We start from the raw sequence: 12,092 nt of genomic DNA, 5'->3' as shown, positions 1-12,092 counted from the left end.
CCTCTGAAAACATATACTGTAACTTACCACATATCCCATTGATTAACAGTCACAAGAACCAAGTACAACCTGTGATTCTTACCATAAGTGTGTCACTTGGATTTTTATTAAAACCTGGCCATCTGAAAAGTTCTCTGCCTTCCATATCAGTTCCAGGAATGGATAGATGCAGCTCCCAACTGATGTTAATTTATACTTGCTGCAAAAATATCTATTTTCATACACTCAGAAAACACAGTAAGTTGGAACTGTCACAATGGAAAGTGCTGGTTCTTGCCTCCAAACCTTTACATGGTTTGTGAACCGGGTACCAGAAGAGTCACCTGCTCCCACACCAACCTGTCCATGCACTGAGGTCATCCTTGATGGCCCTTGCATTGAGATCATATTCTTCCAGGTGCCCTGAATATCCAAGATGAGGCAAGTGGAAATAAGAGAGATGGAGAGTCTTTTCAGTGGTGGAACTCAGCCCTCCAGATGTTTTGATACTACAATTCCAATCACCCCTGACCACTGGTCCTGCTAGCTAGGGATAATGGGAGTTGTAGGTCAAAAACATCTGCAGGGCCGAGTTTGAGGAAGCCTATTTTAGACTCTCCAGCAAAGATGTTTTCATTATCCTAGGCTTTAAAATGTATTATTAGATATTAGCTCTTTTTAACATGTTGTTTGTTATATTTAATATATATGATATAATGTTTTTGTAAATTACCCTGGAAGTTCAATGGAAGGGTGCTTTATGAAACTTGAATTAAAATGAATTCCAGGCTAGGTCTAGACTTGGGTGCCAGCCCCAGAACTGGATGCTTGCTACCCTGACTGACAAGTTGTTCACATTCCTTGTTATGTATATTTCCCCTGAACCTGACAATGAGCTAAAGTGGATTTTTCCTTTACTGGGGGCGGGTGGATGGGCTATGAAGTCTACTGTAGTCTGCTGAGGATCTCACACATGCTATGCTGCTCATGTATGCTGGCATGGGTTTTTTAAGTCCTCCAGATGTTGCTGAACTACAGCTCCCATAGTCCCACACTGGAGGGCCACAGCTTCTCCACCCCTAGTTTAGAGCATTGTTCGTTCCCCAACCTGTTGCCCACCAGATGTTTTTGGACTACAACTCCCATCAGCTCCAGCCAGCATGGCCAATGATAAAAGATGATAGGAGTTGTATTCAAAAATGTATGCAGGTCAGTAGGTCAGAAGAAAAGTAGGAGGCATATGAGAAGACATATATAGGTTGCTGGGTCAGTACTGAGAACATTTTTAATCTTCAAAGAAGCTCACATGGAAGGAACTTTCTTCATGGAAAGCAAAAGTCACTCTGTTAATAATAAAGCTAACATGGCTCTACAGTTAAGACATACTTTATTAACTTCAGGTCTTCCTCTACTGTCTCTCATTCCTGTGGAACAGAATGTTGATTTCTTGGAGCCTCAGGTAAAAGGAATCTCAGGTAATCTAAAATGTGATAGAATAAATCTTTTCATTTTGATATCTCTATATCAAAGACAGCGAAGACAGGAGTGCCTGGCGTGCTCTGGTCCATGGGGTCACGAAGAGTCGGACACGACTAAATGACTAAACAACAACAACAACATATTGTATTGTTTCCCCCCCTTTCACAATTCTGAAGGGCATTGTGCCTCTTCTTAGACAGACCGAACAGATTTATAAAATCTTCCAAGGATATTTTGCTAATTATACCATGATCAGTGCATTATCACTTGGTGACAACATGGAAGCAGACCTTCTCAGTGATAGCACCGTCCTTCTGATGTCCTTTCCCTTTGGTAATTTGTGAGGTCAAGACAGTAATGACATTTAGATATTTCTTAAGAATCTACATGCTTCCCTGCACTCTGACTTTTAGGGGGTAATTTAACATCACATTCTTCCAGTTGTTCCATCTGCGCAAACATTTCAGCTTGCCAAATGGAACAATCCCCCCAATGCATGCTATTTTGGGGGTTCTCCTGACCCCGCAAGACAATTTCAGGGAATGGGGGCAGTTGAGGGGGGCAGAAAGCCCCTTTGTGCAAGTGGAGTCCTTGTACAGTGCTTCTGCTGACAGGACTGTTAGGTGAAGCCCACACTATTTAGTTTTGTTTTGCACACTGCTGAAGTTTATTTGTGATAGACAGTTGCATTTTGTTTTAATCTAGCTCTTAGGACTCTTTTGTTGAATGTAGTAGATGTGTTTTTATTGCTTTCATGTACAGTGCTTATAGTTTTCTGCTATATTAAGTTGTAGAAAAATGTGGGTAGCATAATTGCAAAAATGTCTGGGCCCTTCAAGTGAAGAAGTACTAAATCTCGAATCTCCTGCATAATATGTAGTTTGTCTCTTTGAGGCTATTTATAGAACTATGAAGAGAAGCATTTGGTCAATTAAATCTAGAGTTCTCCTGTACTCTGTTCTACCAAGTGAATCCATAAAAAGCAGCAGCCCATCTAAATGTGCTTAGTAATAGCTAGAAGAGACTTTCATTTCTATGGTAAAATCTGGGGATCAGCAACAATGGCTTCTTCTTCCTGCCCAACTATTTTAATTTGCATCACAAATATTAAGTTTCCCCACATTCTTAGCTCTGTTGCAAGAAGGCCTGATAAGAATAAGCCCTTTTAAGCTCCTTTAGTGTCTGAATGGAAATACATAGCATAAATTCAAGTTAATCTGGCCTGATGAAGATCAGTAATGTTTGGCAACCATAAATAATGTTCTCTGGATGAGGTACTTGTGAAAGAAACAGAGCTGTATTGCCACCATAAGACTGGGCCACTTCTTTCCATGCAGATCAAAGACAGATTCATGCTCTTCAAAGACTGGCAGGAGTTACTTTGTACAAGGGAATAGGAACACTCCTCAACATATGGGGAAAGGAAGGTTGTTTCAAGTTGTTACTTAAATGGCTTAAAACAATTCAGATGTGAAACCATATGGGGCTGGGGGCTCCCACTAGACTGTACATTTTACTGCAGATAAAGCTAATGGTCTGTGTGATGATTCAGCTTTATGCTCAAGAGGTAAAAGTTTACATGACCAAAAAATTATTATTATTCAGTGTTACAACAAGGGAGTATCTAGAGGCAATGGTGCTTGATATATTGAACATATTCAGAGTGCTATTGCACCTTGCTGATATTACAACAGTTAGCCTTAATTCTGTGCTCTGAAGGATTTGTATATTAGTTTTTGTTTCAATTAGTGATGACAATTAAAACATAGTTCTAATGTTCATCCCAAATTATGGGTTGTATCCAGTACTAGTTCTACTCAAAGTAGACTTATAGATGTTAATGGTCTCACTCAGTAAAGGTAAAGATAAAGGACCCCTGGACGGTTAAGTCCAGTCAAAGGCGACTTTGGGATGCGGCGCTCAGGCCAAGGGAGCCAGCGTTTGTCCACAGACAGCTTTCCGGGTCATGTGGCCAGTATGACTAAACCGCTTCTGGCACAACGGAACACTGTGACAGAAGCCAGAGCGTAATGAAACGTTGTTTACTTTCCCACCACAGCGGTATCTATTTATCTACTTGCACTGGCGTGCTTTCGAACTGCTAGGTTGGCAGGAGCTGGGACAGAGCAACAGGAGCTCACTCCATCGCGTGGATTTGAACTGCCAACCTTCCGATCAGCAAGGTCAGTGGTTTACACCACAGTGCCACCCGCTCCCTCTTCTCACTCAGTAGAAGGCAGCTGACTGTGCTCTGAAATGGTACAGCCCACTCAGAGTTTGTGAGGCTTCATAAAATTGTTCCATGTGCTACAAAGTAAGGTGAAATTTATTTCCTTAAATGCTGCCAACTTTCAAAATGACAATGATCCACTTTCTTTTGTGGTGGTGGTTTTTTTTGGTTTTTTTTGGTGTTGAGCTTTTTGTGTCTTCTGATATGATTGTTGTGGCTTCAATACAATCCCTCACACTTACTAAAATATAGAGATGATGGAGAATGTAAGATAAATACCTTTTTGTTTGTTTTTTTGCCAGACGTTGAAAAGAAGGAAGACTTTAAAAAGAAGAAGGGTTGAAAATGTTATGAGCGGACAGGACTGTGGTAGAGCATGGAAGAAAATTGTATTGATTAATTAATAAATTTGAATGGTCCCCAACCAAGGGTGGGCCAAACTGGTGGCCTCTAGCTGTTGCTGGACTACAATTCACATCATTCCTGGCAACTGGCAATACTGGCTAGGGATGATGGGAGTTGTAGTGTACAAATACATCTGGGGGGCATCACATTGGCTACTCCTGCCCTAGCGCTATTCCAGAGCTCCCAAGGGTGAGGCCAACTGGTCTAGGGAAATAATTTCAAACATTTAAGAGTGAGACAGGCTGCCCCTTGGGTGCAGGGGCATTGCCAGAAGCTCAAAAAACCCAGGGCACGGGGTTATGACATAGATTTGCAAATGCTGATTTATATAGCTGTTTTGAGTGTGCTGGTGTTGGGTGAAGTATATGATGTGGCTATGTGAGAAAGTCCCTTCTCTGTAGGAATCTTCTTCCCTTTGAAGCTGCTGCTGGTGCCAACGCTCTGTTCCTCTCCTCTTTTTATGAAGGGTTTTTTTTAGTTATATGCAAAAATAAAATAAAATACAGAACATAAAAATAAATAATGACACAGAATTATCAAAGATATTAAAAAACCCTGTAGTTCTTGGGTGTATACAGTTTTTCTATTTTAAACAACCTTGGTTACAAACCTTCTGTATCTTTTGACACCAATTGAAAACGGCACTTGTTTCCTCTTGCTTGAACTGCTTGAATTTAGGTAGCTTCCATCAGCCTTACACTGTTTTGCCCATTCTATCGGTACGTAAAAATTGGTGGTTTTAAGTATTTTATTACTGTCATAGAAGTAATAAATAGAACAAATAGAAGTTTGATAATACTGTTAGGTTTTTGTGGCTGTTACTGGCCCTTAGATCATCTGATGAAGTGTGGGCTAAGCATATTTGAAATAAATAAAATATGTAAATGTATGTATAAAATATAATGTATGTATAAAATATAAAAACTATATGTCCTCTGAACAAAGAAAGATGGTCAGGGTTTGGGGTCTCACTTGCACTTTGCTTTGGATCCTGCCCAGCTGCTCTGTAAGCAAAGTATTTGGAAAAAGGAAGGGGCAAGGGATGGGGGGGGGCAGACTGGGCCAAGGATGCACCTGCTTGGGTTGTTGATCCTGAAGAACCATCTCTAAGACGGGCGAAGGATCACATTCTGGCATTGCTTTCATCTGCCTGTATACAGAATGATGGTATCTTTAGCAAGCCCATCCTTTGAGTGTTCAAGAACTATTGCTTCTAATGGAAACAATAAGATGTACTCCAGATGTATATTTAAGCTGGCTAGGAATCTGACTGCTCTGCTTCTTCATTCATAAAATTATAGTTCTCAAAAGGAAAATGCAGTTTTATGTGTGTATTTTTAAGACGACAGAGTATCATTCAAATGCTCTTTTTTCTTTTTCTTTTTCACTCAATAGTTTATAACCTGGTTTGGCATCAGTCGCCATTGTACATTTCATCTCTCCCAGTGTCAAACTGTTTTATGTGTCTGATTGGCCATCCACCCATTACATGGGGGGTTGGGGGAGTGGAACCCCCGTTATGTGCCTACACAGGAACCCAGCCGTCCTTCCTTGCTGGGGAGGGCACATGGCTCAAGCAGAGATGCTTTTCATGTAGTGGTCTGTGCTGACCCCTATTGAGCAGGTACTCCAGACATATTAAAGCTCCTCATCTCTAAGCCTTCAGTCAAGAATTCCGTTCTGCCTAGCCTGGGATGCAGTCACCAGCACTTTCACATTCAAATGCTTGTCAAAACCACAGGACCTTTTGCAGAGACAATTTAACAAGATGTGGAAGATTTCAAAGCCATAGAGAATGTTTCCATGTTACAATATACATGTGGTTGAAAATAAGTGAGGCTCAGCATCCTCAGAACAATTTCTGTGCGGTTTGGCTTAAGCCACATGGACATTAGTTTGTGAGAAGCCTCTGCCACAGAGGAGGTCTTGCAAATCAAGTGAATTTGGGAACAATTTCATGGTATTTTCAAGACTCTGTCTGTGGTCAACACATATTCCCCTAATATGGGAAAATGTAAGAGCAAACATCTTCAGGAAGAAGGAAGAGGCAAGCATGCCAGGGCAGGCTACTTAGGGCAAAGGGCAACTGTACCCAAATTTATACATGGATGGTGCTTTGGGTCCCTAAATGATTTGAACTGGAAGCTGTATTTCAGGAGCCTGGTCTATTGACCAGGGCAAGGCAGGCCCAAGGTACCAGTCTTTATACCAGACCTGACCATTCGAATAGTTGCATGCAGCCTGCCAATCCCAGGAGCCTATGCTGCACTAAACATCTCTGTTTGCCTCTTGAAGAGGGCTTTGAGGCCTGGGTAACACAGTCAGCTTGGAATGGTAACTTTGATGTCTTACATACTTACATAATTTTATTTGTGTGCCACCTATCAAAAGTAGTCATAAACAACAAATAGAACATCAAAAAGCACACAACCAAATTAAACGATTTCCACATAAATCATAATAAGATATAAAATAAAGATACAAAAAATTAATATCAAAAACATGCACATGGTAACTCAGTAGGCTGGGCCAGGCCTTGTTGCTCATTTCAGGGAAGGGTTCCTTATCCAATTTTTAATTTTTAGTATTATTGAATAAGGAACAATTCCTTTAAATAAGGAACAGGTGGTAGGCCAATCCACTAGGCCCAGTTCCTTTCCAAGGCCCACAGTCCCTGACTGAGCACTTGTCTGGAAAAGGACATGCAGACTCAGGCACCCTGCAGTCTCTATCTCCATACTGCAGAGGCAGGAAGAACAGGAACCAGGATTACTAACTGACAAGGGAGGGAGAGAAATGTATGCTGAAGGACAATAGGAAGATTGCAGAGAAGCTGAATTAATTATTTGCGTCTGCCTTCACTGTGGAAGAAGTAGGTCAGATACCTGTGCCTGAACAGACTTTCTCAGGAAGGAAGTCTGAAGAACTGAAGCAAATAGAACAAAATATTAAATCCTAGGACATTAACAAATTACCAGCTCCTGATGACATCAAGCCAAAATTTCTTAAAGACACAGGAAATGGTCGATCTTCTTTAAAAGAAGAAGAAGAAGAAGCTACAAACAGTCTGCATACCAGGGAGCTGAACTGGTGTTTACAAACTAGAAGAGATGTATTTGTGTCATAGTGGACAGCTGAATGAAAAATGTCAACTCATTGTGCAACAGTTATATAAAGACCAATTCTATGCCTGAGATTACTTGGAGAAGAACTGAAAATAAATTGCCAGAATCATAACACTCTCAGCACAAATCTATGGTGTGGACATGCTTGGCGTACCATGTACAGTTCTGGTTAACTCACCTCAAAAAGAAAATTTAGAGTTGGAAAATGATTAGGGAGCTGTACCCTTTGCCCATGAGAATAAACTACAACAATTGGGGCTTTTTAGCTTAGAAAAAAGTGAGTAAGTGGGATATGACAGAAGTTAAATAATGTATAATGTAGAGAAAGTAGATCGAGAGCCTTCCTTTCTGATAATACCAAAACTTTGAATTGTCCAATGAAATTGATTAGCAGAAGGTTCAAGACAGACAAAGGGAAGGACTTAGTCACACAAAACATACTTAACATTGAACAAATTCACAGAGGATAAAGCTATCAGTGGTTCCCAGTCATTATACCTTTAGGTCACCAAATACTCATTCATTGAGTTAGTAATACCTAACTTGATCCCATTGATCTTCACCAACCCTGATGAAGCATGCATATGCCATCCCAACATTCCTGCAAAGCAAGCAAGTCTCACAAGTGAACATGCCATACCTCATCTTTAAAAGCTTGGCAGACGCGGCATGGAAACTTGTTGGGACATCTTCATTGATTCCGTCCAGTTCTAAACTTCTTGCCCTGCTCCTGAAGTCCTGAATCATGACCCCTCAGCACTCTGTCTGCTGCTGAGCCTGTACAGTTCATTCCATGAATAAAAGTCTCTTTCTTTCTTACAGGTAAGAACCTCTGCTTGCTTGCTTTTGTAGCAGGAGGCAAGACAGTGACTCCCCAGACCCAAAATGGGCACAGCACTGCTGGAGGAAATAGAAGGATTTTATTGATTAAGATCAAAGGGCGGTTCACAATATAAAAATACAAAATGAGAATACAAAATACATAATAAAAACAAAAATAAAACCAGTAACACCCCTCTCCCACAAACAGATTTAAAATGACATAGAAGGTTAAAGGGAAATGTTTTTTCCCTGGTGCCAAAGGATGCAATTTGCTAGATTTTCTTGCTGCTCAGAAAGTGTACAGTGGCCCAAGGGCTTGAGGAATTTCCCCAGGAATCATGGTAGTGGTGGAAGATAGCAATGTAGAATGGTAAGGATTATCAACTATATACTGTCATTACAAGTACTAGTTGTTAGGCTTTTCGTTCATCTATGCTTTTATGTGGAGGTTGCAATATGGGGACACTTGCCCATCTTCAGACTAATGAAATTGTCACGATAGTACAGAGATGTTTTCTGACAACATAGTTCAGATGAGCTTATATGTAGTGGACCCAAGGTAAAACACCAAGGCCTTAGTTGCTACGGTAGGTCCTATCTGATTGTTTAGACAATGATAATTTTACTTTCAAACACATTACAAATTGGGTACTGCCAATGCTTCTATATTAGCAATGCTTTCTAAAATTCACTTGGTACTATACCACTGGGAAACACCAAACATATATATAAAACACTGTTTAAAAATGTGTATAGAATAAAAAAACAAATTTTAGTCCCACCAAAAAAATCACCATGAGAATGTGAATAAAATTACTGGAATGCAATGATAAAGATATCATCTGTCCAGAATGATGCATTTGCATCAAACTGACGTGACAGACAATGCCTACAGACCAAACATGCACAATCCTCCTCCACCCCAACAAATTTGGCCAACAAATGTTTCAGATGGAATAATTTCCTTTGACCAGTTGTTGAAGTTGAACTCTGTTTTAGGAGCTTACAGGGATACAAGGGGCATTGCCAGATCAGGCACTAGAGAGACCAATGGAAATGATGGGATAGAGTAGAGCAGGCTTCCTCAAACTCGGCCCTCCCAATGTTTTTTGGCCTACAACTCCCATGATCCCTAGATAGCAGGACCAGTGGTCAGGGATGATGGGAATTGTAGTCTCAAAACATATGGAGGGCCGAGGTTGAGGAAGCCTGGAGTAGAGTAATGAAAAGGGAGTAACAGATGCAAATAAAGCAGGCAGGTTTAAGGATACAGGTAAACTCCACTTACAAACTGCTGAGGAGCCTAAAGGTAGTAAGAGATGCCTCCTACCTTTTATAAGGGCTAGTGAGAGGCCGGGACCAATGAAACAAATTAGCCCCCAGTGAGTTTTGCAGCTGAAAAGACTTTGGGGCCGGACTGAGGAGGAGTGATTCCTGACTTCCTGTTTCTAGAAAACTCTCTGACTCACCCTCCTCCCCAGATATCAATACTGCATTCTCCTATTTGCACTGCTGGCTGCCCACCTACAGGGATTTGGCAGCTTGATGCCTACATTCTCAGGATGTGACACATTGTTTTCTTTAGCAATCACTGATTAAACTACTGTTTTGTTGTTGCGGCGGCTTTGGTGAAATTCTGAGGAATTGAATGTGGAGTTACAGTTCAAGGCATAACCTCAGGTTAGCACATTTGTATTTTTATCAGAAGCCACAGATAACGACAACCAACCTTGTAAAGTTTATTCCTGGAACCGCTATTGGTGTGTTCTGCTTAAATTCAGAACATCATTAGCTTAGCCTCTCTGCTATTTAGGAATCAAGGTAAACTGGATAAAAATTGGGCAACCAATTCAGATGTATTAAAAAAATTAGTATATATCTGAATTGGTTACCCAAACTCAGACTTCTACTCAATGTGGCAGTGTGCCAACTCTCGAGGTCCTTTCAGCAGCACCCCTATAAAGTATTTGAGGGGCCCACACACTCCAAAGTTAATGGACATTGCCATTCAAATGGGGTGCAAGTGCTTACCCCCCATATTTTATTCTAAGTTGGCACCCATGGTGCACTTTCACTGCTTATCAGGAGAGAATTTAATGTGTGGGTCAGGGTCCATCATGTCTTTACTGGCCACTGGAAGAGGGGAAGATGGCCATCAGAATAACTACACATCCGACTCAGATCTGACTGTGTAAAGGAGCGACGGAACACAACAAGAATGGGTGAAGCAGCCCCATCTCAGGCTCACCAATGGAGCTCTTGGAACATATGTCAAAGATACATTAACACCTCTCCACACCTTTATCCTGATTACAGGTAAAATAGTATCATTACTCTTAATCTTAGGTTCAGATACAATTTTCTTCATCATAAGACCCTATTTTATCATTGAAAGATAATTTGGCACATGCACAAGGGCCTATAGCAGACTCCATATTCCTCTTTCCTCCCTGGTGGGTGGGATTCAAAAGAGTTGTTTGGAATACGGAACGGGGTCCACTCGCACAACAGGGCCTTTTCACCCTCCTGTGGCCCTTAAATATGCTCTCAAGGGATGGGGGATCCCATGGACAGGTTCAGTGGGTGCACATGGGGGGAGGGAGTCTCCTTGTGTGAACAGAACTCCTTCCCTGCATGCAAACCCCACTTAGCATTGCACTGAATTCTACCCAGTGGTGACAGCCAGGAATTCCAAGGCATACAGCCACATTGGCGGCTGCTTCTGCGGCATCAGGGCCAGCTCAAGACATATTGCTGCCTGAGGATAAAATGGCACCCCACCACTACCACTCTATGTACAAAAGCCAACTGGACTGGCAGCTGAATCATATCTCTGTACTGGCAATGAGATAGTATAGTTGTGCGCCACCCCAGTCTCTGATCAGCGCAAGATTCCAGGGCTTCCAGGCGCTTACCCAGGGTTTGTGTTTCCTTTGGAAATGAGGCACAGAAGAGATTGCGGTGTCTTTATGATATATGATTTACATGTACAACCTGAGCCTACGATGGAGGAGTTTGCAGCATTAACACCCCAAAATGGCCTTATTTTCCCCATAGCTACAATCTTGGATTCAAACAGAAATCAAACATGGCTCCTACTCTCTCCAGCTTGCTGCTTTTCCTCTGGCTCACATCACTGCCAAACTCTGCTCTCAACTCTGGCTGCTCTTTCCAACTATCAAGCATCCCACCTTTGCTCATGTCAGATTGAGATTAACTCAAAAGGTGATCAGGAATGTGTTGCCTTGAAATCATGGCAACTCTTCAAGGTGAAAAACATCCCTCCTTTTGCAGTCATTCAGTTCAAAGAACTACCCAGCATTAAATATGCTCGTTTCCTAATGAGAGGTAATGCATACATATTAGAAATCTGCTCCTCTCAGCGGGAGAAGGAGAAGTGGATGCCTGTGCTACATTTAAAATATAGCTAAAACATACCATCCTGCAATCGAATTTTTACTTAGTATCTTAATAATAAAAAATACTTAGTATTTCTTCCCCACATCCACACCCATCTCTAAGAAATGGGTGATTTTTTACTGCTTGCACCCTGGATAAATTAATGTTTCAGACTAAATTGCTTACACGGAAGCTTTGCATTTTGCCTTTTCCTTGATTGTAGAATCATAACATCGTAGAGTTGGAAGGGACCTGAGGATCATGTAGTCCAACCCCCTGCAATGCAGGAATCTCAACTAAAGGATGAACCCAGGAAGCAGCACCTATATGTAAGGTTCTGTTTGGTCCACTTCCTGAGGAACTGAGAGGCAGAATACAAGAGATCTCTGTGGATATTACAGCTGGATAGCCAGTTTGCCCTGTATTTCTTCTGCACAGAAATACAACTTGAACCCCAGCCCAGAAGTTCAGTTGGGGAGGACAGACAAAAGAAGATGTACTGGTAAATAAAACCACCCGCTTTGGGTATCCCTAATTTTGAAACTATTAAAGGAAAATAAATATGTGCCTCAGGTTTAGAATTGCTGTACTGGAGAGATTAGCAAACCAAATTGCTTTAAGAAAGAGAGGGGAAACCCTCTGGGCAAAACTTA

General features: G+C 41.4%; 1 long non-coding RNA gene across 2 annotated transcripts in view; it reads right to left on the bottom strand.

Moving 5' to 3' along the window:
- The window catches only part of LOC308471981, a 62,870-nt gene that overhangs the window by 36,606 nt on the left and 14,172 nt on the right, over positions 1-12,092 (bottom strand). The window contains exons 2-3 of one of the 2 annotated variants that reach the window (XR_013983222.1): positions 7,859-8,118; positions 1,366-1,459 (exon numbers count right to left, since the gene is read on the bottom strand). This is a non-coding gene — a long non-coding RNA (uncharacterized lncRNA). The remainder of the gene's footprint in view (positions 1-1,365; positions 1,460-7,858; positions 8,119-12,092) is intronic. The other variant, XR_013983221.1, reaches the window with a different exon arrangement.

The sequence above is a fragment of the Podarcis pityusensis genome (genome assembly GCF_964106645.2).
Source record: "Podarcis pityusensis genome assembly, chromosome: 2".
Lineage (NCBI taxonomy): Eukaryota > Metazoa > Chordata > Lepidosauria > Squamata > Lacertidae > Podarcis > Podarcis pityusensis.
The sequence above is the reverse complement of the archived record's forward strand: the minus strand, read 5'-3'. Positions and strand labels throughout refer to the sequence as shown.